The sequence below is a fragment of the Octopus sinensis genome, linkage group LG28, assembly GCF_006345805.1.
Source record: "Octopus sinensis linkage group LG28, ASM634580v1, whole genome shotgun sequence".
Taxonomy (NCBI): domain Eukaryota; kingdom Metazoa; phylum Mollusca; class Cephalopoda; order Octopoda; family Octopodidae; genus Octopus; species Octopus sinensis.
In genome coordinates, this window is record NC_043024.1 from 18,732,877 (window position 1) to 18,738,600 (window position 5,724).

Below are 5,724 nucleotides of genomic sequence, written 5' to 3' on the forward strand. Positions count from 1 at the left end.
ATTTATATTTATGTGGCACGTCTGTGCCAGTGGCACGTAAAAAGCACCCACTACACTCACGGAGTGGTTGGCGTTAGAAACACTGCCAGATCAGACTGGTGCCTGGTGCTGCCTTCTGGCTTACCAGACCCCGATCGAACCGTCCAACCCATGCTAGCATGGAAAACAGACGTTAAACGATGATGATGATGATGATGGCATTGTAGGGTAGATGTGAGAAACTGGATGCGGCTGGTTTGAACATACAACAGAATATTTTTTGGCCTGGAACTTTAGTGGCTCAGCAAAAGAGATCGATAAAATAAGTACCCAGTCTTAAAGAATATTAAAAAACAAACAAAAAAAAAACAAGTACTGGGGTCGATAAAGCTGACTAAAAATTCTCCAAGGCGTTGCCCCAGCATGGCCACAGTCCAATGGTTGGAAAAAGTAAAAGATGAACGATAAAAGATAAATGTAATTTTTTCATCCTTATCAATTTTACATTAACCTGGATTTTTACGAACTTAATCTTTTACAAATGCTAATCTCCTCATTAGACATGTATTAATTAATATGAATGAGGTCATCAAATATAATTTAGATGATAGATCAAAAGCAGTTCGACCTTTTCCCTTCTACTCATTACTTTAATCTTCTGTCATGATTTTGTATTCGTATTCATTTTTCTAATGAGATACATTGATGAAGTGTTTTAATTAATTAAGCAAAAATAGTTATTTCACTTCTGTATTTGCTTTGTAAGATTCTTGATGTGAAATCATGTGTTGATACAGATTTTGTTGTATCTTGGGAGGGTCATTTGCCACTAATAAACACATGCACTGGTTATATTTCACTTCTTACACTATTAATAGTCAGCTTGTTAACCAATGTGTATGCAGAAATATATATTTATATATATTTTTCATTCACTTGTTTGAGTCATTAGACTGCGGCTATGCTGGGGCACAACCTTGAGGAATTTGCAGTTGAATAAATTAACATTAGTACTTATTTTTTAATTGCTACTTTATTGTATCGGTTTCTTTTGCCAAACCACTAAGTTATGAGGATGTAAACACACCAGCACCAGTTGTCAAACAGTGGTGGGGGACAAACAAGCACACACACATATACATACACACACACAAACAACAGACTTCTTTCAGTTTCCATCTATTAAATTGACTCACAAGGCCTTAGTCGGCGCAAGGCTATAGTAGAAGACATACACCCAAGGTGCCACACAGTGGGATTGAACCTAGATGCATGCCTATATGTTTGAATGTATATATAGACTGAAGTGGTGTACAGCTTTTATATATTAAGAAAAAGGAGATAGCCAGGATTTAGATAAAACCTATTTAGTGCTTTCAGCCTTTGAATGAAAAATGTGATATAGAGAACAGGCAAAGGGTTAAGACACACACTGTTCAAATTGATATAGATGCTTGGAGGAGAATACAAACCTTGAAAGAAAAACAAAAAAATTATAAAAATTCTACCATTTTGTTCATTTTGTTCATTTCCCCGTTCCAATGGCGCGTAAAAGGCACCATCTGAATATGGTTGATGCCAGTGCCCCCTGACTGGCTCCCATGCCAGTGGCATGTAAAAAAGCACCCACTGCTCTCTTGGAGTTGTCGGCATTAGGAAGGGCATCCAGCTGTAGAAACCTCTTCAGATCAGATTAGAGCCTGGTGCAGCCTTCTAGCTTGCCAGCCCTCAGTCAAACTGTCCAACCCATGCCAGCATGGAAAGCGGATGTTAAACGATGATGATGAGGATGATGTAGATGCTGTCTATCACAGAATGGAAACAAAGAAGGATTCTTTTTCTCATATTTAATTCTCAACCATTCTGGTAGCTGAATAAATTAGGAATGCGTATCATATGTGATAAACGAATGCCAGGGAGGTATATCTCGTGTATGATATGGGATTCACAAGACAGGCAAAAGGTTGAAACAAAATATTTTCATATTCAGCCTTAAATATATTTCTTTACTGCCCACAAGGGGCTAAACATAGAGGGGACAAACAAGGACAGACAAAGGGATTAAGTCGATTACATCGACCCCAGTGCGAAACTGGTACATTATTTATCGACCCCGAAAGGATAAAAGGCAAAGTCAACCTCGGTGGAATTTGAACTCAGAACGTAGCGGCAGACGAAATACGGCTACGCATTTCGCCCGGCGTGCTAACGTTTCCGCCAGCTCGAAATAACAACACAAAAGCAATCGCTCCATATTCAATGTTAAAACTAGAAACCAATTCTAACTCGCCCACAACAAAATTAGAGCCTGATGAGTCTCTGAATCCCAGAAACAACAAATAAATATTAAAAAATTAACAAAACAAAAATTCAACATATAGGCGCAGGAGTGGCTGTGTGGTAAGTAGCTTGCTAACCAACCACATGGTTCCTGGTTCAGTCCCACTGCGTGACATCATGGGCAAGTGTCTTCTGCTATAGCCCCGGGCCGACCAATGCCTTGTGAGTGGATTTGGTAGACGGAAACTGAAAGAAGCCTGTCGTATATATGTATATATATATATATATATATATATATATATATGTGTGTGTGTGTGTGTGTGTGTCTGTGTGTGTGTGTATGTGTGTGTGTGTGTGTGTGTGTGTGTGTGTGTGTATGTATGTGTGTGTATGTGTTTGTGTGTCTGTGTATGTGTGTGTATGTTCATATGTTTGTTCCCCCAACATCGTTTGACAACCGATGCTGGTGTGTTTATGTCTCCGTAACTTAGCGGTTCGGCAAAAGAGACCGATAGAATAAGTACTACGCTTACAAAGAATAGGTCCCAGGGTCGATTTGCTCGACTAAAGGCGGTGCTCCAGCATGGCCGCAGTCAAGTGACTGAAACAAGTAAAAGAGTATACATATTAATATTTCAACAACCTAATCAAATGGCAAACGGTTTAAACAAGCGTTGGTCCTTTCTTTTAAGTTCTGTAAAGGAAATTTCAAGCACATAGAAGGAATGGTTATGTTGGCCATTTTACAAGAACAATATTGAAAATGCTTTATTGTAAATCAATATTGTTTCACCAAATTACGGACACGTATACTTTCATTGCACATTGCGATACCTGCATCTGTTACATTTGTGAAATTTCCATATATACATCGTACGTATTCACAAGGCGTATATTTGAAATGTGCACATGTACAATTCAAATAATTATAATGTTCTCATTTGCATTGCTCTATTTGCAATCTCTAATGTGTATATTTACATCTCCCTTGCAATATACGCAAGTGCAATGTGTATATCGTTGTTAAACAAGCGTTGTTAATGATGATGTATGTATATTTGAAAAACTTCATTTCGCTATTCGTCTGATGATTGTTTGGCAAATATTTTCAGTGGGGAATTCTTCAAAAGACACAATTGAAATTCTTCAATGAAAATTACCGAATAAAGCTTCCTTATTGAGAAGCAAGAAGCAAATGGTCTTTGTTGGGTGTAGCGCATTAACTTTGATCTAATAGCTATTCTGAATAACAATCATTTGCTCCAAGAAGACAGTTAATTGTTTAGCAGAAGCAATTAAATACCTATACGGAAAGGAAATGGAATAAGTTTGCAAGTGAGCATACATATGCACATGTATGTATGCATGTATAAATGTATGCATGTATATATGTATGCATGCATGTATATATGTATACATACACACGTATACATACACATATATATCTTCACACACAAACACATGCACATACATATAATTAAATATATGTGTGAGTGTGTGTGTGTATGTATGTATGTATATATAATATATATATATTTGCAACCCCTATCTCAATTTGTAATATATATATATATAATCAATTTGTAATATATATATATATATATATCAATTTGTAATATATATATATATATATATATGCATTTATGTGTACATGTATGTGCATATATACATGGTCTGATCAATTAGTATCCGGACTGATGTCATAGTAACGATGCTAAAGCACGCACAGTAAAGTCGCTTGAGACTGTTGAAGTTGTGATTTGAAACTGAATAAGGTTCAAATTTCGAGTACTTGTCGGTAACTTTTTGTTTTTCTCTCCTCCTCTTCTAATACCCAGCTTTCTAGGCTCTTCTCACAGCTATCCCGGGTTCAAAAATTATACGGGTATTTAAAAAATTTTTCATTCAATGAATAATATTTTTACACTACGTATACATCAATAGCGAGTTAAAACTTAAAAGAGAAAGTGAGAGACTTTGCAAATGAAAATGGAATACGCCGCAGAGAATGCAATGAATATTTAAATCTGTGATGAATTGGACGCAGGGAATATTTAAATTTGCGAGAAATTGGAGTTAAAATATTCAATAAACTTGAGAAATCGAAATTATAGGAAATTTCTTAGAACATGAATCTATAAAAATATTTCCAGACGTTCAATTTTTAAATAATTGCTTTCTTTAAGTACTCTTAGTAATTGTTACATACCTAATTAACAAGCAGCTTTCTCCATTATAGTATATATATATGCATGAATATATTTACACACAGCATATGCAAACATTTAATACACACACACACACAAACACACACACACACACGCACACACATATATATATAATATATTATATATGTATATATATGTATATATATATATTAAATATATATATATTATGTGTGTATATATATATATATATGTATATATATGTATATATATGTAATATATATATATGTATGATATGATATATACATATATATATATATATGTCTATATATATATCTATATATATATATATATATATATATATTATATATATATATATATATATATATATATACATATGTTGAATGACTGGCTCCTGTATGATCATTGAAGTTAAGCGACATGAATCCTAGTTATATGGGTGGCCACTTGGGAGACATAAATGCTGTAAGCGTCTAACTTGTAGGCATAGGCATGGCTGCATGCTATGAAGGAATCTACAGAGGATAATATTATTAAAGAATGAAAGAAATTTTGAAAAATAAGCAAATTAAGAATGCAAAATCGAATAACTTTTCACTATGCAACGATGTTTTAATGTACGTGCAAAGAGTACATTCTACACTACAGAAACGAATATTGCAGGAATTCCACAGTGGACACCTGGGAATGTCGAAATTGAAAACCTTAATGAGGAGCTATGTTTATTGGCCGACAATGGACCAGGGCATTGAAAACTGTAAAATCATCTAGAGGTTGTGCGCTAGCAGCCAAAGCGCCACTAGTGAAATACCAATCATTGCCTGAGATAGATAATCCGTGGTCCAGGGTACTTATTGACTATGCTGGACCGGTGAACGGCGCATTCTATCTAATCGTTGTTGATAGTGGTACAAAGTGGCTAGAGGTATGAAGGTGCAATGTACCAACTGCAAAGACAACAAAGTTCCTGTATGAATTATTTGCCCGATACGGTGTTCCAGACACGTTACTATCAGATAACAGTACACAATTTATGGGTAGTGAATTCAAATATTCTTAAAAATACATGCGATAAAGCATATTCTTACCTTGCCTTACCATCCGAGGTCAAATGGACCGGTAGAAAGATCCGTTGATGCTTTCAAGCGAGCGTTAAAAAAGCAAGGAATGACGTTGGTAATGACGAAGCGCTAACGAAATGCTTGAAATTATACAGAGTAACGCCCAATCTGAATACCTGTTCAGGAAAGTCTCCAGCAGAGTTAATGTTCGCTCAAAA